The sequence below is a fragment of the Chrysemys picta genome, chromosome 6 (assembly GCF_011386835.1).
Source record: "Chrysemys picta bellii isolate R12L10 chromosome 6, ASM1138683v2, whole genome shotgun sequence".
Lineage (NCBI taxonomy): Eukaryota > Metazoa > Chordata > Testudines > Emydidae > Chrysemys > Chrysemys picta.
The window spans coordinates 114,783,830-114,811,612 of record NC_088796.1 but is presented as its reverse complement, the minus strand read 5'-3'; the positions used below and the strand labels follow the sequence as shown (position 1 = coordinate 114,811,612).

Below are 27,783 nucleotides of genomic sequence, written 5' to 3'. Positions count from 1 at the left end.
AAAAGGTCTCATAGACCAAATGTCACCTCAGTAATCCACAGTCGGACAGTGAAAAGTTTATGATAAGATCAGAAAATGAGAAGCTATAAATCTGTGCCAACTGTTGAAAATATAATAGAAACATTCTCCCACATGGCTGTCCATAATTAAAAATCAGTGGTCAAGTTATCATATATCAGAGAGGTTACTATATAGGATAATCCAAAAACCACTAATAATCCAATAAAAGCCAACAATAAAGTAGTTAAAACTCCAGGAGATATGAATCTTTAATTATCTCTTTCTCTGAAATATCCTCTTCATGTTCCTATTCTTTAGATATCAAAGAACTTCTTGGCTTTATCATAGTCAAAGAAAATCTAGCTATTTCCTTCAAAACAGCCCCAGCCTTTGCTGGGTGAAATCTGATTCTTCTGTCGCGTCATGGGGGAACTCACACTTTAATAAATCAATTTTTTTTGTTATCTAGGCTGTTAAGCATGACACATTCCCTTCCTAATGCCACTTATTCTTGATCTGAGAACATGGGCCACTGTTGCTGCTGCTTCGCCTTCAGGGCCTTTTGATTTGATGCCAAGATATGTTAGCAAGTATAAGTGAGATAGGGAAGTAAAGCAAATTCTGATCAGAAAAAGACCCCCAAACAAAATGCTTGTTGATTTCAATGAGAATAGGAATCAAGGAGGGGATTATGAGGCTTGGCTCCATATTAGGCACATAGCAAGAAATGTAGCTTTCCTTCTGCTAGTAAATTTCAGTAATGCTCTTGTGAACACTGTCTGACTGCAGTAAACTAGAAATGAACAATCCCATTCTTTTTTGTCTCTGTCTTCTGAATAAGAAATAGATCTTTACAAAGGCAAGAGGCAACACTGTATCTAAAATAAAATTTTCAGTTGCTCAAAGAATTGTTACAAATCCTGTCTTGCGTTTCTAAATTTTTTGTTTGCTTTATGTAGGCTGAGTTAAGAGATCCTTTCAAATTGTCTGAAAAAAGACAGTGAAGCGAGCTGACTGCTGAACAAAAATACAGCCCTGTAGTGTGGTGAAGTGTCATGTGAATAGATTGGTTGGGACTAAATACAATGAAGTATTACTTGATTTATAGGGAATTCACTTTGCTTCTGGGTTTTATTTTCCTAACTGAATGAGTTTTGTAATGATTAAACGAAGTGAACAATCTTTGTCATTTTGGGGGGAGATTTTTTTTTAATTTAGGATTTCTTATACCAAGCTATACAGCTGACCTGGGGGGAAACATGGAAACTATTAGAATCTTGACAGTCAGCCAGATCAAACATTTCCATTTTTCCCCAGTAGTATTCATTAACAGAAATCTAAAGCATCTAACTGAAATAGTAAAATCTCAAATTATACAAGACACTGTTGAATCTCCCAAAATATTACTAACCAAAAATTCTAACAGGTTTTTTTTTTTTTTTTTTTAAATCTACAGGCGAAGCTTTCTTGCTAGAAACTTACTCCTGTTTCCATGAGCAGGACCTGGCTTTTGCGTACTTAAAATCAGGCAAATACATCTCTACTTAGACACTTAAATAAGTACCTGGGTGGCTACAATTGGTGTTTAGGTGCCTAGAAACTAACGAAATAATTAATGGGCCTGATAGCCAGAGATGTTGAGCTCCCATAACTCCTCCTGGAGCCAATGGATCTGTAGATTCTTTTTGTTCATAGCATTTAAGGCCACAGGGACCATTAATCATCGATCTGACCTTCAAATCTATAGTCTGTCTGAAAACCAGAAATAATGTGAGTTTTTTTGTAGCTATTCCAGTCCAGGGCAATAGTGTACCTGAAGAAAGGTGAGAGTTTTTTTTCTCTTTGCTGGACAACAACTGTCACAGGAGGTTAACATTCATGAACCAGCACAATTTCCAAGAGATTGAAAAGCTATAGCTGATGGATAATCCCCTTCAGCTTCTCCAGTGAGGCCAAATGCACAATGCATTAATACACATTAGATAACTCTTCCTCCAGAACACTTCTTTGAAGTAGGTCAGCATTACCCATGTTTTTAAGATGGAGAAACTGAGGCAGTGAGGTTAAGTGACTGACCTGGTGTCAAAAGAGGTGAACATACATGACTTTCCAGTCACTTGACATTTTATGTACACAACCCATTTCTAATGAGCTTTGGCAACTCTACACTCCCTTTCTATGTTTGAGCTCCCACTCTGCAGGATAGTATGTGTTGTGTTTATAGTGTAGTAGCACACAGTGTCTGTCTACACTGCAATGTGAGCTCAGAATAAGTAGAACTTGAGTTAGCAGACCCAGGGTGTGTTAACCTACCGTTTGAGTGTCCACACTCATTTGTAACCCCAGATAAGGAATTGTTGAACTCTGGTGCTCCAGTGTCTATACTGCATTATGTGGGGACAAGTACAACCACACACATCCCAGGTTTCTTAGTGCCCTTCCCAGTTGTCAACTCTATCCCTTTGGTGGTGCAGCATGGAAAAACTTGACTGTCCACTAAACTTGACTTTCCAGAAGACAAAGAAAGTTGACCTGTGGGATTGTGGAATACTTTTGGCAGTACCCCAGAGCTCTAGTCCAGTGGCATGCATCTACACTGCAAAGCAATAGAGTTTGAAACCCTGGGTCCTGGTTTGACTCAAGCTTGACGCTCCACCCCTGTGTGGTGCTGGGTCTCTGGGTCTGAGCCCTGGATTAATGTAATTTTTGTGTAGACGGAAGGGGAGTTAAGTTTGAGCCTGAGGGCTTGTCTACACTACCACGTGGGGTCGATCTAAGATATGCAACTTCAGCTACGTGAATAGCGTAACTGAAGTCAACATACTTAGACCTACTTCCCATGGTGTCTTCACTGCGGTAAGTCGACAGCTGACACTCTCCCATCAACTCCACTTGCGCTTCTCGTTCTGGTAGAGTACCGGAGTCGAAGGGAGAGCACTCAGCGGTTGATTTATCATGTCTATCCAGCAGGTAGTGTAGACGAGGCCTGAGTTAGAACCCTGGACTTATATTGCAGTGTAGACATAGAGAACAGGGCCCCATTGTGCTTGGTACTATACGGACATATAACAGAGAGACAGTCCCTGCCCAAAGCAGCTTACAATATAAATAGATAAGCATTATGCACCATAACCATATCTCATCTGTTTAATAGAATATTGACTCCTAAGTAATAATAGAATGTTCAGGAGACAGAGAACTTTATTTTCTCCTCTCAAAATCCCTTGGATTTTGGATACTAAGGCAGCAGTTCTTCAAATTCTCCAGAGCTGTGCAGACAGCATGTACAATATGCTCCCAGTTAGGGTTTTGGGCCTGACCTGGATTGTCCCTTTACAAAGAGCTATGTTCTAATTAGGAGGCATGTGAAATAAAATGAGAAACCTTTACAATGGGAAGCTTTCACTTTTCATTTTTGTTTTGAATTGGTGAAAATTACTGAATTTAAGGAGGAACAAAGTGGGATTTTTCTTGCTTTTTGGTTTGATTAGTTTTCCCTGGGAAATAAAACAATTCTTAATAAAATAAATGCAAGTCTTCTAAATACTAGTGGCTCATCACATGCTTCTTTCTCTTACAGTCATCCTTCATGATCAGGGAATGTAAATTAAAGGACTGTGAAGTTATTATGCAATAATTATACAGTAAGTTTAGAATACAGGAGTGGAGTCAGGACCACATCCTTGTCAAGTGAGCCTTTCTTGAAGGCAAGGATGAAAATGAAGGACCAAACCATTTAGGCCTTGTGACCTTAGTGGGCCATAACTTGAAGGGAAGGGGGAATGAATCAAAGTCTTGTAACGAGTTGCTGGCTTGTTGATGTGATTATGGGAAGGAAAAGGACAGACATGCCTCTTATTTAAACATGCAGCATCAGGAAATGCCCATCAATACTATGAGCTCTGGAGAGAGAGCGCTGAAGTACTGCAACTTGTCTCAGCCCCATCTCAAACTTCTCAATAGATCAGCTCTGTGTGAATCTGCACTTGTCATTCAATTAAGCAAGTGGAAATGACCTTTTCTGGAGAAAAAGCTACCTCATTAACCCACACTGTTTCCTCTCAGCCACACATCTGAGCACTGCCCAGTATGGGAAAGAATCTGTAACAGTCTCTCCAGCCCAGCAGAAAGTAAATTGGAACAGAAAGAAACATTCATGCCACTCACCTGGCCTAGTCAACAGAAAGAAATGTTGACACCCAAGTGAAATCTATGCCATCATGTACAAATTAAACTATGCCCCTCCTACCGTCTTAAAGCAGGCAGGGAATGCCTTAGTCCGGTGCTGATAGATTAGCCAATTCCCGCCAGTGCTCTGTGATTGACTATCTATTTTTTTTTTTTTTTTTGAGATCTGTAAAATGTTACCATCCCTTTAAACCAAACTTCTATTATTCAGGAAGCTGTCAGTCAGTGTAGGACATGAACCAAGAATAGGCTCTTAATTAGCATTTTCTCATTAACCAACCTACATCCAGCAGAGGGCCAGACTGTGATACCATTGCTCATATCCAGTAAGGACCGTATTCCACAAGTAGCCACTCTGACTGCAGTGAGACTACCTGTGCTGCAAAGCACTATTCAAAATGAGTAAGGATACCACAGCTGGGCCCTGGGTTTTTACCACCTCAACAAATGCCTGTCAGTTGCATTCATATTGGAGATGGACTTGAAGTGTCTAACCTGAATGGCTGTGAAAATAAGGAGAAGTTGAGATCTGACCCTAAACCTGGCAGGTTGAGCCCATCTCTAATTCAAATATAGTATCTTTATTTGTAGACCTGTGTGAAATTTTGCTATCGTTCCCGGGTGGTTTAATTGAAAGATTTGGTATGTTTTGCTTCATGCAAGTTCATACCCGTGAGCTTCAGATTCAAATGAACCCAGAAAATCCAAGTGAAAATTGCCTGAAACAAATTAATTTCATCATGGGGTTGATCAGATGCCATAAATTGTTTTCCAAGGACAGAGGGGGGAACATGCTCAAAATTTGGCCAAAGGTTTCAAGCTTGTAATTGTGGTATATTGTACACAAGTGAGAGTTGTGGGTTGTGTAGGGAAAAGACAGAGCCATTGACTGCTGCTAAAAGCCTAATCTGATTTCTTTTTCACTGTCCAAGAACAGGTGCACCCACTTCCTGCTAAGGATTCTGGATAATATACTCCCAGTATTTCCTGTACCAGATATTACAATGAGAACTACTACAAGAGGGTATTTCACTCTCTCTCTAGCCAGAAATTGCTATGTTACAATAACAAAACATGCAAATAGGATCGTTACACCTGCTTACATAGTTGTTTTTATTACTAAAGTATCACACATTTCTCTTTGTCTCTAGGATAGGGAACAAATACCTCATGGTGAATATTTGCATTCCAAACATGATAGTCTATTATATAAAGCCTATTAACTGTATCAAATTATATGTGGTATTGTAATACAGAACTGGGGTTCACTAGGAACTGGGGTTCTATTTGTTTAGCTTTTAGGTTGTTGCCCTACCATGGATATGCAGCACACTAATATTACTTGAAATTAGGGCTGTCGAGATTAAAAATATTAATCGTGATGAATTACAGGATTAAAAAAATTAATCGCAATTAATCTTACAATTAATCATGTTGTTAAACAATAATTGAATACCATTTAAATATTTTTGGATGTTTTCTATATTTTCAAATATATTGATTTCAATTACAACACAGAATAAAAAGCGTATGGTGCTCACTTTATATTTATTTTTCATTACAAGTATTTGCACTGCAAAAAAACAAAACAACTAGTCCACTGAGTCCTACTTCATGTTCAACCAATCTCTCAGACAAACACATTTGTTTACATGTGCAGGAGATAATGTTGCCTGTTTCTTGTTTACAATGTCACTTGAAAGTGAGAACATGCTTTCTCATGGCACTGTTGTAGTCGGCATCGCAAGTTATTTACGTGCCAGCTGTGCTAAAGATTCATATGTCCCTTCATGCTTCGACCACCATTCCAGAGGAAATGCGTCCATGCTGATGATGGGTTCTGCTTGATAACAATCCAAAGCAGTGTGCCCCGACACATGTTCATTTTCATTATCTGAGTCAGATGCCACCGGCAGAAGGTTGATTTTCTTTTTTGGCGATTCGTGTTCTGTAGTTTCCACGTTGGCGTGTTGCTCTTTCAAGACTTCTGAAAGCATGCTCCACACATTGTCCCTCTCAGATTTTGGAAAGCATTTCAGATTCTTAAACCTTGGGTCAAGTGCTGTAGCTGTCTTTAGAAATCTCACATTGGTACCTTCTTTGCGTTTTGTGAAATATGCAGTGAAAATATTTGTAATAAAAATAATATACATTTTGATTTAATTAGAACACAGAATACAAAATATATGAAAATTAGAAAAACTTCCAAAATATTTAATAAATTTCATTTGGTATTCTATTGTTTAACAATGCTATTAAAATTGAAATTAATCATGATTAATTTTTTTGAGTTAATGGCATGAGTTTACTGCGATTAATCAACAGCCCTACTTGAAATGTATATTTGTATTGACTTACTTCACAATACAACCAAAGCACATCTGATAAAGCTTTGATTCAGCCTTCCTCCCCAAAGAATGCACAAAATATATTTACAATAAAATCTGTATGGTGGTTTTTCTTATTTACTTATTGGGTTTATTAAATGTCTCCATAAAAACTGCTCTAATCACAGGGCTTGTTAAACTTAGAAAATCCATAGATCAGTAATTTTAGAAATGGCAACCAGCTTTAACTCAAGCATAATTTCTCTTGGAAGTTTTTTTTACAGTTTAAAATATCCTAACTATTTTACTTTTATTGCAAAATGAAAAAATCAAAACACCTATCCATTTTTTTCCTGTTACACACAAATTTCAGCCTTCTATCCTTGGAGATAAAAAGGATGATCTTTCAATTAACATCATATCCTTGGCCCTGCTATTGCCCCTTTCCACCACCTTGACATGAAGGGGACTTAATGCAGGCTTAACCAGCAACCTTGGGATTCCCTTAGTGTATAGGGAATGCTGTTGAGCTACCATAGAAGCTTTGTGCTACTTTCTTCCTGCTCCCACCTTGATGTAGAGGTGTGACCAGAGTATCACTGCATTTTGCTGAAACCTAGCTTCTGAAGTGGCCCCATGGGGACATGGGCAACCCAGAACAGACCTGAGGTTCCTATAAACCTTTCCGGGATTGAACCAGGCCCCGGGATTGGGAAATCACGAAGGTGATGTAAAACCAACTATCCTACAGCATGCACAATTTGGGTAGACTAGAGGCTCTGGATATAGATATTGATAAAATAACAAAACAGAAACAAAAACCTTTTCTTTCTTTTTTTCCCCCCTACCACTCTCCCAGGAGGTCTCTATCTCCTGTCCAGTGTGTGGTATCCCAGTCCTGCGCACTGCTGAATACCCTGAAAACTAATGGGCTTAAATGGGAGCGGAGGGTGCTCCTGTAACCCTCACAACCCAGTGGGGTGCTGTCCCCTCCTCTAGTGATGGCGGGGCCACAGATAGAAGTTGATGACCCTGCTACAGCCTTGGCTAACAGAGCTGGCACTTTTATCTCACATAGCAGAGTCTCAGAGTCAGAGATTCCAGGCTCAGTCCCCACAGCCTCTGACCTACCCAGGGTGCAACATTCCACTCAGCAGTTTGCAGGAAGGTCTTAGCAACGTACAGGTTTGGAACTTCTGAACCTCTGTTTTCCATCTGTAAAAGAGGGATGATAATACATCTCTCTCAGGGCTTCTGAGACACTTAAATATATTCAGGTTTGTAGTGTGGTTTAAGACCCTTGTAGGAGGTACTATAGATGAATTAAGTAAAATTATAGTATATATTAGCTGCCACATTTCCAGCGTAGTCACTAACTTTGGCATTATTATCGTCTTACACACACTGCCTACTTTTCTCTGACTATCCCTTAGTAATGCTGTCGTCTTTTCCCTCTGCCTCTCCATTAGGAAATTCATTTTGCTGGTAAACATTAAATCATTGTTGGTTTTGTTTGTTCTACATATCCCACTCTATTAGATCACTGAGGGTGCAGAAGCTTATTCTGTAATTGGAAGTTAGGAGTAGATTTTTTTTTAATGCGCTTCCATCTACGTAAGAGTGTAATTTTATTTTTGATGGGGTGTTGCTACTGTTTAGTGACCATCTGCTTCTACAGTTCCATTTCTTGTGGATCAAAATAGTTCAATGTTTTCATCAGAAGGGTAGGACTGTGAAGGTGTTGGCTATCCCAAGCTTCAGATTTCAATGATACAGCTTTGAAGACAACCAAGTGGCATTAGACTTTTTTTAATGGCAGTTCGTGTGTTTGATACTGTGAAGCCAGTCTGGTACTGTGTGTTGAGAGACCTTAGTTTAAATTCTTCCTGCAGCAGATACCTGTAACTTTATATTAAACAAAAGCATTAAAAGCCTGGTTTCCTCTGACGAGACTAGCACTGTCCCCTTTTATAGTCTATATGAGGCTCACATCTCTGCATTTTTAAAATCTGTGCCACTGTACAGTGCTGAGCCAACTTTGGCCATTTGTCAGTGTGCTTCTCCTGAAAATCTCTTTTGAGGATTATAATGAAGACCATACACTCACCCTCTTGTGTAGAGGATTAATGCACCCATGTAAATACAGTGGTGACATACGTTACCTTGTGTGAGTCTTTTTTCACGGTGCCATGTTTCATCATTTCACAGTAACCAGAATCTATTGTTTCCAGGGGAAACAATGCCAACCAGAAATGACAGCTCAGGATGACCTGCCACAATGAAACCTTATCTCCCAGTAACATGGCAGACAATGCATGTCATTGCTAGTTCACTGATGAAAGGTGCCGTATTGTATATGTCAGGGAGAATAACTATTGTGTTATCTTGCTTTTTTTTGTGCTATGTCTCCTTCTCCTGTGGCTCCCACAGAGCTTGATAGAAACCAGTTCTAGAAAGCAGGTATGTTCTACTGTAGTACTGAAATTTTCCTATTAATAAAATGGCTTTCTGTTGCATTGTTGATGAATCATGACAATTTAATTCATACTTATGGCATTTATGGGCTATTTTGAATACTTTTATTAATAGTTAGTTCTTGCATAAACTTTCAGTGAGGCACAAGGCATCTGTTTTCTTCTTAGCCAGTTCACAATTATCCTTGAAGTAATCTCCTGACAGTTGTTTTTGCTTCCATCCTCTAAAGGGATTCACAGACGTGAACCCTTCTGTCTGTGTGGAGCCCCACACAAGACAGCAGGAGTCTATGCAAGCATAAGTATCTACCTCCTATATATGCCATTGCAGGACAAACAAACAACTCTGTACCTATCCTTGAATTATGAAAGAATTAGTGTAAAACTAATCATACTTTATCATACTCATCCAATTTGCTTATAAAGCTGGTTTTGTCCTCCATTAAAGGAAGTATAACCCCACATACTGTGTAGATGAATGGTCTCATGGTTTAAGACACAGGGCTGAGAGGCAGGAGACCTGAATTCTTTCCTGGCCCTCTTGGAGATTTCCAGTGCCACCTTGGACAACCATTTATGGCCTGATTTTCAGAGGCATTGAGAACCATTGGACTCTTTGAGCATGAGTGTTTCTTCTCCAAAAGGGATAAAAATAATACCCCTTGAGCATTGAAAGGCTATAAAGGGCTTTTAAATCCTTGGGCAAAAGATGTTATGGAAGCACAAAGTACTGAGAAGGGAAGGTGAGTCTTTCCTTTCTTTTCCATAGCATAGTTGTGTTTTTGGTAGAATATTGGCCAGCTGGGGGACATTTCAGGTTGAACAGAAAACGAATCCAGAGGATACAGTACTGCTGGCAGCCTTGGCCATTGCATTGAAGCTTTGGATTTGTCTCTGTAGCTGATAGCTAGCGCTCTTAAGAAAAAATAGTAAGTGCCATAAACTTTTTCTGTATTGGGGATTAATATTTCATGAGGTACTTTGAAGAAATTCATATTGATCAATTCAAAGCATTTAGCATGAGTATTTGGTTTGAGAACTCACATGAATTCTGTTGAATACTATTGCCAGTAAGATCCACGCTATATTTAGTACAGTGGTACAGGAGTCGTCAGCAGTATAGTTCAGTTTGAATCCAAACAGGCAAATCATTCAGGTTTGGATGGATTAAGAAATGGAATTTTAGCCCTATTCTGCTCCCACAACAGCACAACTCCAAGGTCCAAGCTCAGCAAGGCACTTAAGCATGTTTGACTTTAAGCACCTGTGGAGATTTCAGTGACACTACATGTGTTTAAAGTAGGGTTGTTGATTAATCACAGTTAACTCACGCAATTAACTCAAAAAAATAATCACGATGAAAAAAATTGCAATTAATTGCAGTTTTAATCGCACGGTTAAACAATAGAATACCAATTGAACTTTATTAAATATTTTGGATATTTTTCTACATTTTCATACATATTGTATTCTGTGTTGTAATTGAAATCAAAGTGCATACTATTTTTTATTACAAATATTTGCACTGTAAAAATGATAAACAAAAGAAATAGTATTTTTCAATTCACCTGATACAAGTACTCTAATGCAATCTCTTTGTCAGGTAGATTTTTTTTTGTTACATAATTGCACTTAAAAACAAAACAATGTAAAACTTTAGAGCCTACAGGTCCATTCAGTCCTATTTTTTGTTCAGCCAATTGCTAAGACAAACAAGTTTGTTTACATTTCATGCTGCCCTCTTCTTATTTACAATGTCACCAGAAAGTGAGAACAGGCATTTGCACGGCCACCATTCTAGAGGACATGCTTCCATGTTGATGATGCTCGTTTAAAAAAAAAGTGTTAATTAAATTTGTGACTGAACTCCTTGGGGGAGAATTGTATGTTCCCTACTCTGTTTTACCCACATTCTGCCGTATATTTCATATTATAGCTGTCTCGGATGATGACCCAGCACATGTTGTTCATTTTAAGAATACTTTCACTGCAGATTTCACAAAACGCAAAGAAGGTACCAATGTGAGATTTCTAAAGACAGCTTCAGCACTCAACCCAAGGTTTAAGAATCTGAAGTGCCTTCCAAAATCTGAGAGGGATGATGTGTGGAGCATACTTTCAGAAGTTTTAAAAGAGCAGCACTCTGATGCGGAAACGACAGAACCCGAATCACCAAGAAAGAAAATCAACCTTCTGCTGGTGGCATCTGACTCAGATAATGAAAATGAACATACATCGGACTGCACCATTTTCGATTATTTTCGAGCAGAACCCATCATCAGCATGGACGCATGTCCTCTGGAATGGTGGTTGAAGCATGAAGGGACATATGAATCTTTAGCACAGCTGGCATGTAAATAACTTGCGACACCAACCTCAACAGTGCCATGAGAAAGCCTGTTCTCACTTTCAAGTGACATTGTAAACAAGAAACAGGCAGCATTATCTCCTGCACATGTAAACAAAATTGTTTGTCTGGGCGATTGGTTGAACAAGAAATAGGACTGAGTACACTTGCAGACTCAAAAATTTTACATTGTTTTATTTTTAAATGCAGGGTTTTTTTTTACATAATTCTACATTTTTAAGTTCAACTTTCATGGTAAAGAGATTGCACTATAGTACTTGTGTTAGTTGAACTGAAAAATACTATGTATTTTGTTTTTTTACCGTGCAAATATTTGTAATAAAAATAAATATAAAATGAGCACTGTACACTTTGTATTCTGTGTTGTAATTGAAATCAATATATTTGAAAATGTAGAAAACATCCAAAAATATTTAAATAAATGGTATTCTATTATTGTTTAACTGTGCGATTAATCGCGATTAATTTTTTTTAATTGCTTGACAGACCTAGTTTAAAGTCAATTATGCATTTAAGTGCTTTGCAGAATCAAGACCCAATTGATTTCATTAGTGCAGGATCAACCCCCTTCTGCCCTGAAAATGGTTACTACTTCAGCTAGGCTCCAGGCATGCAAAGGGTTGTGATATATGTAAGGAAATAAGAATATCAAAACTGCAATTTATCTTTAAATGGACTCAATTCTGCTTCCACTGAAATCCAATGAAAAAGCTCCCATTGACTTCAATGGGAGTAGAGTCTTGTCTGAAAAAAGGAACAGGGAAATCCCATAAAATGAAGTCTGTTACGTTGATGCTAATTATAATTTGCTAATGTAAAATGCCACAAGAGAGTCAAATTATATTTTCACAATGCTTGGTAGAAATTAAATTAAAATAATGGTACAAAAATGGTCAGGCATGTTTTAAGCAGCAGTGAAAACTGGACATACAAATCCCCTTTAGTAAGGATTTGCTTTAAGATATGTGTTTGCAGACAGCTAGACTTAGAGGAGGATTAATATAAAGAAGGCAGCTATAACCCAAATGGAAAGATTTGAGGTCAGTGATCAATGATTGATAGTAATGCCACAGAAATTGAAAGTAAACTACATGTTTTACAAGATTATATGAAACATGTTGATTCATTAAAAACAGATTTCTTGGTGAAAACTGGGAAGAGGTTGGCAGAGGAGCAATAAAAGATTTCTGTACTTGTCTAAGGAATATTTCAGCTTGCTTTTCAAATCAATTTAATTTAAAAGTAAAATAGCAGTTTGGTCAATTTCAAAACAAATTAATATTATATACTCTATTAAAATCAAACAAAAAAATCTTTCTAACCAATGACAGTGCAGAGAAGTGGCAAAGTAGATCCATAAACCATAATATGGATTTTGTTTCTCTGATGTTCTTTCACATGAAACAGCTGGTTCAACAAGATGTGAAAATTATAATGTTTCTTCAGTATTTGGTGGTGATGCTGCTTTGTTATGACTTTGAGACAATGAACTGAAATATCAGTGTAGAAATCCTTGGTTGTGAGGAATGGCACTTTAACCCTAGTGTTGTAAACAGCATTTTTTAATATACAGAAAGCAGAATTTTCCATCCTGAATGTAGCCCTGAGAAATGCTCATGTATCCATTCCATAAATGTATCTAGTATACATAGTCATGTATTGATGAAGACACTTATATGCTAATATTTTGTCACTAGTTATTGGGTAAGTAGGTGGCCATCAGGGATTGCTTATCATTAATTTCCCTTGCTGGTGAATATGAAAAAAAATATAATGACTCAAACCACTAACACTGTGCAAAAAGCTAACCTATAAAATCCTGTGTCCCTCTCACTGATAGATCAGTCTTCCCTTTTGACACTTCCACTCCTTTATTGCACCCACTTGTTGCATTTTGTCATAATTTAGTTTGTAAACTCATCAAAATTAGAGACTTGATCTAATCTGTGGTTGTAGTCCACCTAGCACAATGAAGCCCTGATTGGGACCTCTAGGTGCTACTGAAATACAAGTAATTGGGTATCAGCAGGTCAGTAGAGGTGACTAAGTAAATGGGAAAGTGGAAAAACTGTGAAGTGCTTAAGGCAGCACTGTGGAGCAAAGAAACCATGAAAGCTAGAACCAGAGGGCTGGCAAAGCCAGAGGTGGCCATGCTGTCCCAATGCTGCCCCAAAATTAGGGGAGATTTTTTTTTGTTCATCTACAGAAAGCAGAACCAGGAGCAAAGTTGCAAGTGTCCAGAAATATCAATTTTGTATGTTTGTTTGTTGGTTCTTAACTTGTGAATGGAAGTCATCGGAATATCAGGTCTGCTGCTGAGTGCAGTCCATAGAGTGTTTGAGGAACTAAACCCTGTGGTTTTGTCCCCAAGAACTGGAAATTAATCTAATCCCTATCAGAGATGTTGGGGTTTGACAAACTTGTACCTTCAAGGAGAAACCCCTACAACTGCTCCTTTCTGCCGCCAAATCCTGCTTCCCCCTGTAAAGCCTACAATCCCCTTGTTATCTATGATATCTTTGGAGAAGCGAGGGTTTGGTAGACTGCCCTTTCCTCATGGGGCTGAGTGAGTCCCCTCCATCACCATCTTGAAATAGCAAGAGGTACTGGGTGATCACTCCACTGCTTCTTCCCAGGGACTGTATGGTATGGGCTGTTGTCTCCTCCAATTCTTCAACAGATTTCTGATGGAGCAGAATGCCTCCATCTTCCCACCCCTCCACTAATGTGCTGGAAACAGATAAAGCAGTCCTGCTACCAGTCAGCTCTACTGAGCTGCAGCAGAGAAAACAATCTGTGCTTAGACTAGGGTATCCTGACTTGGAGGTGAGAGGTCGCTGGTCACCACACAATAGGAGTGATGACTCATAATGCTTAACATGTGGTAGCTACTGGATTCTAGGGAACCCTTCCACCTGCTTCATGGCTATTAGGCTAATGACCACAGGTTTTGTATTGCTACTGGTTCAGCAGAAGTGGTTGCAAAAGGAGTCTTTTCCCAAGTTCCATTACAATCTTGAGGTGGTGATGCCTATGGTGCTGCCCTAGTGGTCATTGTAAAAGTTAGGGAAGGTAACTTCTATACCAGCTCTCCAAGCACCCATTGGAATGGCAAGTGCAGCCAACAGGCATCCCCTAAACATCCACGGGAGAAGCTAGCAGGAAAACCCAACTCCAGGACTAAACAAAATGGAGCAACAGCCTCTGGAGGATAGCCACCGGAAGAGGAGAAATCGCCAGTGCTTGTTATGCAAGGAACAGCGAGGCCAACTGATGAGAGGGTAGTATGTGTGTTTTGTAACCATGAAAGCAACTTTGGTCCTGGTTCATAAATTTGGAAGAGAATGAGCTGAAGTCCATGAGCACTCTGAGTCTCCCATGGCAAAACAACTCTGAGTGCAGTTCAATGTTTATGTTTAGAAGTCTTCTAGTCACCAGAACAGCTTCAGCCCTTTTTGACCAAATGGTTCTTGGGTAATAAATAGGCATGAATAGCCAGCATCAATTTATGGAGTGGTTTTGCTCTAATTGGCTTTTCTGCAGGCAATAGCTAAGTGACTAAGCAGCCTATATTAATTCAACCCACCAGCTCTGTTTGTGATGGTTCATACATTTTGAATATATGTAAAATTATGTTGTTGTCAAATGTGATTACACACCTAAACATATTTTAGAAATAGGAGGGAAATTACCTAGACCCATTGTATAGTGAAAATTATGTGTAATAAGAGCCAGTGTGCAGACAATTTTCATGTGGCTATAATTATTTTAATGCAAAATTGGAAAGAGCAACACAATGGGCTTGTAAAGAGTAGTGCGCCTACAATTTGTCATGCTTTCCTTAAACATGGCTAAAACATAAGGAAGACAAAAATATAAATAGGGTAACAAGAAAACAGGTCAGTGGGACATGAAGGGAATTAGCAATAACATACCAATGAAATGTCAATCCCAAAAATAAATGAATAATGATGAAAAAACCCATCTCCCAAAAGGAAAGAGGGAAATAATGGATGAAAAGGTAGGGGAAACATACGCTAGTACAAAGTATTCTTTGTGGAATTTGCTGTGAATCTTGCAATTTAAATAAAATAATGATAATTATATCAGCTCTTGGTTCCTTTTTCAACCAGAAAATAGTGCATGCATAAATAGAACATGAATTGCATACATTACACTTCAACTGTCAATTACTATCAGATCTCAGTTACTTGGGGATAAACTGAGATCTGATAGTAATGAGATGCATTAGCCATAGTCGTCAGAACAAAATGCCTGCTTTTAGTATCTTTCTTTTAAATTCTTAAAAACAATCACATTCAACACTGCTAAACAATTAGGAGCTAATGTACTATAGCAAAAACTGTTGCCCATGTGAAATGACTGAGTCTTTAAAGCTGCTTTGCGAGAAAGTTTCCTGTAAATATAATTTTGGGGAAGAGGGTTTTTTTTTTGTTTTTTAGTAAAGATACCTTATATACACCTCTACCCCGATATAACACGACCCAATATAACACGAATTCGGATATAACACGGTAAAGCAGCGCTTTGAGGGAGGGAGGGCCGCGCACTCCGGTGGATCAAAGCAAATTCGATATAACGCGGTTTCACCTATAACGTAAGATGTTTTGGCTCCCGAGGACAGCGTTATATCGGGGTAGAGGTGTAGTTATTTTCTAAGGCCAATGCTAGTTCGCCTTCATAGCATGCATAGTTGTTGTATACAATAAACTCTAGCAGAGAGATAATACTTTGCATTTCCATAATAACTGGGTTAGGAATAACAGTCCACCAGAAATGATTATCTGAGAGGGAACAAAGTCATTCTCTAACTTGATAGGTCTTTGGTCACTCATGACTGTCCAATTATGGTGTAAGCAATCAAACTTCAGAATTTTTTTCAGGTGACAGCTTAGATGCTGTGCTTCTCTTCAGCACCTAAGTATAGCTCTGCCTCACAAAGAGTGTACAGCACAAAATTTGAGCACTTGTTATTAATTGTCAGAATTTTCCTTAGTTTAATTTCCCAGACTGTCTAGTCCTTCCATAATAAGCTGTTGTTAATAATGGGTCAGAAACAGAGAGGGGAAAAAGAAAGTCAAAAGGCCTCCAGACCCAAGGCCAAAGTTTATTCTAGTAAACCATAAGGACCCAGAAAAGTCAAAAGGTAATGTTAATGGAAATCAATAAACGCTCCTCTTGTGGTGCTGTATTACAACCTAAATTCTCTGAGTTTCTCTTTTTTTGTGTCAATGGCACATACAACCAATAGATCGTGGCTGGGTGGTTTGAGGCAGGTGGGTTTTTTTCTCTTCATATGGCCCAGCTGGCAGTTTGTTTTTCATAGAATCATAGACTTTAAGGTCAGAAGAGACTATTATGATCGTCTAGTCTGACCTCCTGCACAACGTAGGCCACAGAATCTCACCCACCCACCCCTGTAATAAACCCCTAATCTATGTTTGAGCTTCTGAAGTCCTCAAATCATACTTTAAAGACTTCAAGGTACAGAGAATCCTCCAGCAAGTGACCCGTGCCCCAAGGTGCCGAGGAAGGCAAAACCCCCCCAAGGCCTCTGCCAGTCTGCCCCGGAGGAAAATCCCTTCCCGACCCCAAATATGGCGATCAGCTAAACCCTGAGCATGTGGGGAAGACTCACCAGCCAGACACCAGGAAAGAATTCTCTGTAGTAACTCAGATCCCACCCCATCTAACATCCCATCACAGGCCATTGGGCATATTTACCGCTAATAATCAAAGATCAATTAATTACCAAAATTAAGCTATCCGATCATACCATCCCCTCCATAAACTTATTAAGCTCAGTCTTGAAGCCAGATATGTCTTTTGTCCCCACTGCTCCCCTTGGAAGGCTGTTCCAGAACTTCACTCCTCTGATGGTTAGAAACCTTCATCTAATTTCAAGTCTAAACTTCCTAATGTGCAGTTTATATCCATTTGTTCTTGTGTCCACATTGGTACTGAGCTTAAATAATTCCTCTCCCTCCCTGGTATTTATCCCTCTGATATATTTATAGAGAAAGCAATTATATCCCCCCTCAGCCTTCTTTTGGTTAGGCTAAACAAGCCAAACTCTTTGAGTTTCTTTTCATAAGACAGGTTTTCCATTCCTCGGATCATCCTAATAGCCCTTCTCTGTACCTGTTCCAGTTTGAATTCATCCTTCTTAAACATGGGAGAGCAGAACTGCACACACTATTCCAGATGAGGTCTCACCAGTGCCTTGTATAACGGTACTAACTCCTCCTTATCTCTACTGGAAATACTTCGCCTAATGCATCCCAAGACCGCATTCGCTTTTTTCATGGTGTAGCAGGGTGGACATCTGCTCCTGCCTGGAAGGGCCTGGGATAGCCCAGGAAGCAAGCAGCTACTGGGCTGATTGGGGGAAGTGGCTGCAGCTGGGGCCATGCCCCAATCAGGCCTCAGCTGGCCCTATATAAGAGGCTGGGAGCCAGGAGCTCAAGACACCCTCTCTGCCTTCAAAGAGAGAAGGGCCTGGCTGCAGGGAGCTAGACAAAGAGTATCTGAGTGGAGCAGGGCTGGGGAAAGGCTGAGGGGCTGGGGAGCTCCAGCCTGGAAAGCCCCAGGCTGCGGCCTAGTATTAGGCCAAGGGGTACTGGGGGTTGCAGAGGGCAGCCCAGGGCTAGTTCAAGGCAGCAGGTCCAAACCCTCCTTGCCAGTGATGAGTGGCCTATACTACAATCTGCCCCAGGGAGCAGGGGCTAGCTGGTGACTGGCAGTGGCCTGGTACTGAGGCAAGGTGGGGATAGTGGGTGGGGGTTCCCCAGGGAGGGGAGATCCATATCTGTGGGTACTGCCAGGGGGCAGCATCCCAATAATAGGGGCACCGGGTCCTGGGAGGGACACGGAGGCCAGAAGAGGACAGGCGGATCACTGGCTTGCAGAGGGCTCTCGAGAGGCTGGTGAGCTAATTCCCTGGATGACCAGCAGGAGGCGCTGCAGGGGTGAGTCCGGCCCTTTTTACACACGACCATATCATATTGGTGACTCATAGTCATCCTGTGATCAACCAATACTCCAAGGTCCTCCTCCTCCTCTGTTACTTCCAACTGATGCATCCCTAGTTTATAACAATAATTCTTGTTATTAATCCCTAAATGCATGACCTTGCACTTTTCACTATTAAATTTCATCCTATTACTATTACTCCAGTTTACAAGGTCATCCAGATCTTCCTGTATGATTTCCTGGTGCTTCTCTGTATTGGCAATACCTTCCAGTTTTGTGTCATCCATAAACTTTATTAGCACACTCCCACTTTTTGTGCCAAGGTCAGTAATAAAAAGATTAAATAAGATTGGTTCCAAAACTGATCCCTGAGGAACTCCACTAGTAACCTCCCTCCAGCCTTTCAGTAACCTCCCCCTCAGCCTTTCACCTTTCAGTATAACCATTGTAGTCTCCCCTTTAACCAATTCCTTATCCACCTTTCAATTTTCATATTGATCCCCATCTTTTCCAATTTAACTTAATTCCCCATGTAGAATGGTATCAAATGCCTTACTGAAATGGAGGTAAATTAGTTCCACTGTGTTCCCTTTGTCTAAAAGATCTGTTACCTTCTCAAAGAAGGAGATTGAGTTGGTTTGGCACAATCTACCTTTTGTAAAACCATGTTGTATTTTGTCCCAATTACCGTTGACCTCAATGTCCTTAACTACTTTCTCCTTCAAAATTTTTTCCAAGACTTTGGATACTACAGATGTCAAACTAACAGGCCTGTAGTTACCCGAATCACTTTTTTTTGTTTCATAAAAATAGGAACTATGTTAGCAATTCTCCAGTCATACGGTACAACTCCTGAGTTTACAGATTCATTAAACATTCTTGCTAATGGGCTTGCAATTTCATGTGCCAGTTCCTTTAATAGTCTTGGATGAAGATTATCTGGGTCCCCCGATTTAGTCCCATAAAGCTGTTCGAGTTTGGCTTCTACCTCAGATGTGGTAATATCTACCTCCATATCCTCATTCCCATTTGTCATTTGTTTTTGTTCTGCCTGCCAGTTAAAATGATTTGAAAATGCAACACAGTAGAACATAAGAACTGCCATACTGGGTCAGACCAAAGGTCCATCTAGCCCTGTATCCAGTCTTCTGACAGTGGCCAATACCAGGTGTCCCAGAGGAAATGAACAGAACAGATAATCATCAAGTGATCCATTCCCTGTCACCCATTCCCAGCTTCTGGCAAATGCAGGATAGGGACACCATCCCTGCTGATCCTGCTAATAGCAATTGATGGACCTATCCTCCATGAATTTACCTAGTTCTTTTTTTGAACCCTGTTATAGTCTTGGACTTCACAACATCCTCTGGCAAAGAGTTCCACAGACTGACTGTGTGTTGTTTTAAACCTGCTGCCTATTAATTTCATTTGGTGTCCCGTAGTTCTTGTATTATGAGAAGGAGTAAATAACACTTCCTTATTTACTTTCTACACACCAGTCATGATTTTACAGACCTCAATCATATCCCACCTAACTTGTCTCTTTTCCAAGATGAGAAGTCCAAGTCTTATTAATCTCTCCTCATATGGAAGATGTTCCATACCCCTAATCATTTTTGTTGCCCTTTTCTGGACCTTTTCCAATTCCAATATATCTTTTTTGAGATGGGGTGACCCCATCAGCAAGCAATATTCATTTATGTAGGGGCAATATGATATTTTCTGTCTTATTATCTATCCCTTTTTTAAGGATTCCCAACATTCTGTTCACCTTTTTGACTGCTGCTTCACATAGAGTGGATGTTTTCAGAGAACTATCCACTCCAAGATCTCTTTCTTGAGTGGTAACAGCTAATTTAGACCCCATCATTTTATATGTATTGTTGGGATTCTGCTTTCCAATGTCCATTACTTTCCATTTATCAACATAGAATTTCATCTTCCATTTTGTTGCCCAGTCACCCAGTTTTGAGAGATCCTTTTGTAGTTCTTCGCAGTCTGCAGGACTTAACTATTTTGAGTAGTTTTGTATCATCTGAAAGTTGTTTACCCCTTCACTGTTTACCCCTTTTTCCAGATCATTTATGAATAGGATTGGTTCCAGTACAGATCCCTGGGGGACACCACTATTTACCTCGCTCCATTCTGAAAAGTGACTATTTATTCCTATCCTTTGTTTCCTATCTTTTAACCACTTACCAATCCATGAGAGGACCTTCCCTCTTATCCCATGACATTACTTTGTTTAAGAGTCTTTGGTGAGGGACCGTGTCAAAGGCTTTCTGAAAATCTAAGTACATTATATCCCCTGGATCCCCCTTGTCCACATGCTTGTTGACGCTCTCCCAGAATTCTAGTAGATTGGTGAGGCATGATTTCCCTTTACAAAAACCAAGTTGACTCTTCCCCAAAATGTTATATTCATCTATGTGTCTGACAATTTTTTTCTTTACTATAGTTTCAACCAGTTTCCCTGGTACTGAAGTCAGGCTTACCGGCCTGTAATTTCTGGGATCACCTCTGGAGCCCTTTTTACAAATTGGCATTACATTAGCTATCCTCTAGTCATTTGGTACAGAAGCTGATTTAAATGATAGGTTACAGACTACAGTTCTTCAATTTCACATTTGAGTTCCTTCAGAACTCTTGGCTGAATACCATCTGGTCCTGGGGACTTACTACTGTTTAGTTTATCAATTTGTTCCAAAACCTACTCTGACACCTCAATCTGGGACAGTTCTTCAGATTTGGCACCTAAAAATAATGGCTCAGGTTTGGAAATCTCCCTCACATCCTCAGCTGTGAAGACCAATGCAAAGAATGTATTTAGTTTCTCTGCAATGACCTTATCGTCCTTGAGTGCTGCTTTCGCATCTCAATTGTCAAGTTGTTCTGCAGGCTTTCTGCTTCCGATGCACATTTTTGCTATTATTTTTTGAGCAATATAGGTCTTGGTCATGCAGGTATTGGGTACATCACAGAGTCAAAAACATTAAAGCTGAGTTTAATCCTCATCTGTTATCAAACTGGAAGCAAATACCCAAAAGTAGTGTATGTATTCCAGTAAGATACCATAAGAAAAGTAACTTTCTTTTCCTCATATTTCTGTTTAAAATATACAAAACTATATAACTTCCTCATGATATTTTCAGCCTGATTCCAATCTCATGTGCAGTATAGTGATGTAAATCATGAGTTGGTCCATCTGAGTTATGCTGATACAAAACCAGTGAAATCAAAACTTAATAATGACATGTTTTAGATCAACAGTCTTCTTGATTTTTCTATAGTTCTGATGCCTTATTAAAAGGACCACTTCCTCAACTGCTGTAAATTGGCATAGCTCCATTTAAGCTAGCTAGTTTACCCCAGCTGAAGATCTGGCCCAGGATTTTTAACATATGTTCAATTAAAGAGGATAGGTTTTTAAGTGAAATGGGTTTACTGTTCTGTGTCTTTCCAAAATACTCTGTAAATTAATGGTGAACATATAACTGATTTTTTGCTTCAGTTTTGAAATTGATTTTTTCTCCTTTCACCACAATTAAATATTGGGGGGAAAAATTGTTTGTGTCAAGCTCAATGTTTCAAAAATGAAACACTGATTTGACATTTCCCTTCAAAAAACAAACACAAACCTCCCCTTTTTTAAGCTGAAACTATTCACCGAATTCGAACCAAGTTAGTAAAAGTTTCAGTGCCCTGAAAAATGCATTTTTGAACAAATGTACTATTTGTCAAAAGAATTTCACCCATCTCTACTATTGATAGCTTTTTATATAAACTTCAGAGCAATTAGATAAAGAAGTTTACTGTAACTATTTTGCTCCAAAGCACTGTACTTGTACCTAAAATAAGAACATATCTATTTTTAGATTATGGCCAATAGTATATTAAGTATTGGTTGGTAACAAAAACGATTTAGTGAAAGATAAGATTGTTTTCAACATCACATTTGTTCACCTTTAGACTTCTGCAGCATGCAAACATAATTGCTCTGCTATAGTCTTTGTATGGTGAGCATGCATTGTATTCCTCGGGATGTTTATTGTACTGAAGGTAAACAAGATTGTGTTTCAAATTTTATTGTGTGTTTTATCTTTAACCAAGTAATTAAAGATACTTCAAGGTTTGAGGTATTATGTACAGTATCTCCAGGACTCTCATGATCTTCAGCCACATGTTGACAGAACACAATGAAGTATCTAAATTACCTTGGAAAATCATATGGTCTCCATCACCATGCTGCTCATCAAATTATCAGCGTTTATATTTGCACCTAGAAGAAAGTGTTAGCTGAATTCTTAATATGGCATCTTCCTACATCAATCTGTGGTATGGTATTCCTAGGGCTTCTTCCACCATGGAATCTGCATGCTGCAAATTCTTTTCCATGTAGTTGCAGCAGGATTTGCAAACTGCCAGCAATGTGCAGGTTAAAAGCTGGATGAATAGAGCCATCCATTCCAGCTAGGGATCCAAGACACAGATGGGTTCCCTCAACAATAACTCCTAGTCATGCCGAATCCAAGAAGCCCATTTGCCCATATATATAGCTTGGGCTTTCCTGACTCTCCTGGTATTCAGAGTATAGATAACACACTAACAAAGATCAAGAAAACTAATGCACTTGTCTAAATTCCGGGAGTTGGGGCAGTAATGTTCCAGCCCTTCCTCCTCCTCTTTCTCTGCATTTGTACATCACCACTTTTTACTGAGGCAGACATTTTAAAATCTTCTTTCCAAAATTTTCCCTAATAGACTGAAGCAAGTGGGAAACTGAAGGATAAGGCACATGTGGAAGAACGAGTCTGCTCGTCAAACATCAAAACTGAACTATATTGGTTATGGCAGTTTCTCTCTCTTCTCACCAACTTTAGGCTACCTTTATGCTAGCGAAATTACAGCGGCACAGCTGTACCAATGCAGCTGCGTGGCTGTAAGCTCATTCATGTAGCCGCTCTATGCTGATGGGAGAGAGCTCTCCCATTGACATAATAAAACCACCTCAGTGATTGACAGGAGAAGCTCTCCTGGTGACATAGCTCCCGCTGATGTAGCACTGTGCACACTATCACTGATGCCAGTGAAACTGATGTTGCTCAGATGTGTGGTTCCTTACACCCCTGAATGACATACGTTTTGCCGACATAAGTGATAGAGTAGACATGGCCTTAGTAAGTTTTTTCCCCTCAATAATATCCTGAAGTGAAAGTCCCACAGGTTAATTGCACATTGCCAGAAAAAGTATTTCCTTTTATCTATTTTAAAGCTGTTGACTCTTAATTTTATCAGCTGCCTCTTTTGCTTAATAGGGCTGACTGCTGCTTCACGTAAAGCATACGTCTTCCCCGAGAGGACTAGTTTCAGAGCCTTGGCCTTTAGAGCGATGCTGACATAGCTGTGCTGGTAGAGGCCTGTACTGTAGATGCAGCATAAGCTGGCAGGAGATATGCCAGCCTGGCTGCTCCACCTCCCCAAACAACATTAGCCATGCAGACAAAAGCACTCTTCTGCCAGCATAGGTGCGTCTACGTTGGGGTTTTGCGGACATAGTTATGTATTTTTTTCACACTCCTAGCCAACATAGCTATGCTGGCAAAACATTGCAGTGTAGGCCAGGACTGATATGTTCACAATGTCAACTAGATCTTTTTTTCTGAAGAAAAATAACCAATTCACAACCCATCAGTGTGTATAAGTAGTTTATCCTGTTCCTTCCAATGTGTTATTACCTTGTCCTTAACTGTATTGAATTCAGCCGTTTGTCCACTTATCTTTTGGGGGGAGGTTCTGCTCCTTACTAGATCCCTCCTGAAGTCCCTTACTGTCCTTCTAATTGACTAACAAATAACTTTGTCAGCTGCAAATTTTGTCATCTGATGTATTCACTACTTCTGCCACACGTCATCACACTCAGGCATGGTAAAGTCAGAATGAACAGCACGGTCAATTGGATGTTAACCCTGATCGGATATTGCGACATGAAATGGAAAGGCATGGAGATAATTTCTTTCTACTCACTCTTTTAGGGTCACACTAGCTCTCATTTAAGTCCACAAGAGTTTTACCATTGACTTCAATGATAAAAGGATCAAGAATAAAACTTTCAAAGCCCCCTAAGTCACTTAGTTGCTTCTGAAAATGTTAGCCCACACCATAAATATGTGTATATTATAAAACACATTGGTTGTTGGTATAAACAAGAAAAAAGAAGTACCCTTTTTTTTCCCTTTGCAGTTTTTAGGTGTGTTTGGATTGCTTGGTTATTCGGGCATTTTTTTCAGATTTCAGAATGAATGTCTGGAGGAAAATTAGCTATATGAAATTGCATAACTGTAACAGTATATGGAGAGTAACTGATAGAGTTTTTAACAACACATTTGCTCAGTTGCCTAGATGGTTCCTTAGAGCTGGTTACATTTATTGTGGGAATATCAACGTATGGAATTTTTTGAATTGGCATCTTTCATTCTTTGAAATACAGGTTCTTTTGAGAGGGTGACAGAGCTCTTCTTCAGGTCTTCTATGTACCTTGACAGCTTGTCTGTTTTCAGCAACAGATTTTGGTCCAAGAAAAGACATTACCTCATCCACCTTTTCTCTTTAATATCCTGGAACCAACACAGGTATAACACTGGAAACAGGTTCTTTTGAGTATGTCAAGTCAGTGTGGTTGCTCCGTATGCATAAACTCTTTTTACCATATACAGTAACTCCTCACTTAAAGTCATCCCGGTTAACGTTGTTTCGATGTTAAGTTGCTGATCAATTAGGGAACATGCTCGTTTAAACTTGTGAAATGCTCCCTTCTAATGTCGTTTGGCAGCCACCTGTTTTGTCCACTGCTTGGAGGAGGAGCAGCCCATTGCAGCTAGCTGGTGGGTGGTTGGAACCAGGGTGGATCAGCAGCCCCCTATCAGCTCCCCGCTCCCCTAAGTTCCCTGTGCAGCAGCTGCCTGCAGTTCAGCTGTGTCCCTCCCTATACTGCTAGGTGCTGCTCCTGCCCTCTGCCTTGGAGCTGCTCCCCGAGACTCCTGCTTGCTGTGCCGGGGGGGAGGGAAGGAAGAGGAGAGCTAATGTCAGGGTGTCTCCCCCTCCCCTCCCCACCCCGCTCCTGCACCCCGCTTAACCCATCTTCCATAGAGCAGGGGGTCATACGATGGAGGGAGCTTTTAGGCAATGGCTGTGGTCTCAGGAGGTCTCAACAAGCTGATTTAATTAACAGGGCAGTGTACTTAAGTCTGGGGTCAGCTATTTAAAGGGGAAATGCGCATTTTTTCTCTCACACACTGGGTGTGTGTCTCTGTCTGCCCTCCCTCCTTTCCTGCTGCCTGGAAGAGTCTGAGAGTTAACCCTTGAGGGCTCAGTCAATTGCTAGTTCATTTAGCAGTGAGGCATTCCCTGGGAAATATCCCACCCTCTGACTGCTCCACCTCAACCAAGCTTCACAATCATCATCACTGTGTACTAGTATTAAATTGTTTCAAACTTTGTGTGTGTGTGTGTATATATATACATATATATATATATATATGTCTTTTGTCCGGTGAAAAAATTTCCCTAGAACCTAACCCCCTCATTAACATGAATTCTTATGGGGAAATTAGATTTGCTTAACAAAAGTCGCATTTTTCAGGAACATAACTACAACGTTAAGTGAGGAGTTACTGTATAACAATTCTTAGGAACTTTGTTATTTAAATGAACCCCCTCCTACAGTCTGTTTTTTTTTTAATGATTTTCCCTGTCCTTACCTCCTCCTTCAAAGTAGCAAGAACCAGATCCTTAATTATGTCCTGTCCACTTGTGGCACTCGAAATTCTGGTTGTAAGGGGAGCATTGCTCTGGCAAAGGGGAACACCCCACTGTCCTAAAGGTACCAGAACTACAGCTGTGTAAATTATTGATTTTTTTTTTTTTGGTTCACTGGAAGTTCTGAAAAATCATTTTTAATCTTTTGTTTAACCCAAAATGAAACCTCTTTTTTTTTTTTTTTTTTTTATTTCAGTGAACTGGAACAAATTCATTTAATTTGAAACAAAATATTTTATTAGAAGTATTTTTAATAAAAGCAAAGCTTCTATGTATTCAGAAAGAGGGAAGGCAAGTTTTATGCAGTTGGTGTTGCACACTCTTCTTTTGAGCCTTTAGAGCAGGGCCGGCTCTAGGCACCAGCAAAACAAGCTGGTGCTTGGGGCGGCACATTTTTAGGTGCGGCATGGCCGGTGCCAGAATGCCGCCCCTAAAAATGTGCCCCGGCCGCCCTAGCTCACCTCCACTGCTGCTGCCACGGCGCGCGAATCAGCTGTTTTGCGCGCCGCGGTGGCTCGGGGTCTCCCCCTCCCTCTCAGGCTCTCAAACCTGGGAGGGAAGGGGAGATCCCGAGCGGCCGTTTCGCGTGCCGCTGCTCCCCCTCCCTCCCAGACTTGAGAGCCTGGGGGGAGGAGGCAGGGCTGGGGATTTGGGGAAGGGGCGGAGTTGAGGCGGGGCCGTGGGTAGGGTAATTAAAGAACGGGGTGGGGGGCGGCCAAAATTGTTTTTGCTTTGGGCGGCAAAAATCCTAGAGCCGGCCCTGCCCTAGAGAGATCAGATAGGTCTTAACTCCCTTTGCCCATAATGAGGGAATATGTGAACCATCAGTATATGCTGTTTAAAGTACATGCTAAAAGTAGAACTGGTTGGGAAATGGAATTTCTGTCCTGCCGGAAAATGAGATTCCAAATTGAATTTTCATCCATATCAGGACAAAAAGTTGAAATCTCAAAATATTTCACAGAATGAAATATTCTAAAAGATTTCTTTTTGGGAACATCAAAATGATCTTGTTGAAATATTTCATTTTAATAATGTTGGAACATTATAATAGAAAACATTCAATGCATATTATATTAAAATGTAAAAGTTGAAACAAAACGAAGAAAGTCGAAACTAAATAAAATAAAAATGTTGAAGCAAAATACTCCATTTTCAGTATTAAAGACTTTTGAAATTTTTCCATCCAATTTCATCAAAATCAGCAAGTTCCTGCAAAACATTTGTGTCAACAAAACAGTATTTAGGATGGGAAACTTTGGTCAATTTTTTTCAACTAGCTCTAATTACTTCATCTGCAGACGGTACCCCTCTTCCAGGCTACCAGCAGTCTCATAAAGGCAGCAGGGCTCTGTCAGAAGTTTTACTTTGATAGAAAGCTCAATCAGAAGTACTAATTTTTAGTTTTTGCTTTTTAATTTTCTTGTTGCAGAATGCTGCCGAGCCTTTGGCTACCTTTCTTGGATTCGCCCATGTTTAATGGCCTTTCAGTACCTAGTATTTAGGGCTGCCCTGAATTTGTTTGGAGAAAGTTAGGCTGGATGAGGGGCTACCCACAGCTGCATGGAGGAAAGACACAGCAGGTTTCTTTTAAGTTGGGCCACCAACACTTCTCAGA

At 39.9% G+C, this 27,783-nt stretch overlaps 1 protein-coding gene across 6 annotated transcripts in view; it reads left to right on the top strand.

Moving 5' to 3' along the window:
* The window catches only part of LINGO2 (leucine rich repeat and Ig domain containing 2), a 760,588-nt gene that overhangs the window by 319,549 nt on the left and 413,256 nt on the right, over positions 1 to 27,783 (top strand). Inside the window, exon 1 of one of the 6 annotated variants that reach the window (XM_065549695.1) lies at positions 17,851 to 18,346. The exons of the other annotated variants lie outside the window; for them this stretch is intronic. The gene's annotated coding sequence lies outside the window, so the exon portion shown is untranslated. Of the gene's footprint in view, positions 1 to 17,850; positions 18,347 to 27,783 lie in introns of those variants that run through there. 6 annotated transcript variants of the gene reach the window in all.